This window comes from Egretta garzetta, unplaced genomic scaffold (genome assembly GCF_000687185.1).
Source record: "Egretta garzetta isolate BGI_Z169 unplaced genomic scaffold, ASM68718v1 scaffold377, whole genome shotgun sequence".
NCBI lineage: Eukaryota > Metazoa > Chordata > Aves > Pelecaniformes > Ardeidae > Egretta > Egretta garzetta.
In genome coordinates this window covers 603,679-604,498 of record NW_009260339.1, presented here as the reverse complement: position 1 = coordinate 604,498, position 820 = coordinate 603,679, and positions in this window count along the sequence as shown.

Genomic DNA, 820 nt, shown 5'->3' with positions numbered 1-820 from the left:
CCGGTCCGGGTGAGCTCCTCACAGCGGTGCGAGAGGCCCGCCTGTCCCACCAACAGGAGCTGGCTGTGACCCAAATACCGAAGTGACAGATGCCCGGAGCCGAGCTTGCCTGCCCCTCCTGACGGGGAAAGTCCTGTACCTTAGCAAGTCTCCCTTGCTGAAACTCAAGCCCGCTCCTAAGAACACTTTTATAGTGTTTGCTCCTATTTAGCTGGGTAAGTTTGCTTCTGGATACGTTCCCAGTGACGTTACCGTTTCTGCGGGAGGTTTCCAGGCGACTGCTAAGGCCCGGCTGCACTTGGATGTGGTCTCCTGCAAAATGCAGTGCCTTTTCTTTTTGCTGCCAACATTAGATCCCATTAGTTCAAACTAAATCAACACGAAATTGATTATAATTGCTTTTTTTTTTTTTCCCCTCATTAAAAGAAGAAGTCTGAACTATTGCTAACTTCAGGAAATAATGAGACTTTCCAAAATTGTATTCTACTCTTACACAGTAATTTCTACTGCCTTCCCATGTTTTAACTTTCGGCTGCACTAGGATGAAGCTTCAAGCCATTCTTTATGAGACACTCATAAACTTGCTGCTTATTGAAGGTTTGGACCCCCAATAATTTGCAGACTTGTAGGAGATGACATTTTTAGCAAGACTCATCAACAGTAATAAAAATGTGATAAAATGTAATAAAAATGTGATAATAATGACAGTCTCAAAAGGTAGTGTCTGTTTCAGTAGTACAAACTCAGATGTTCTGGCACTGACTGCAATACTAATTTGGGGACTTTTTTATTTTAGACACTGCTTTAAGACGAAGACGTC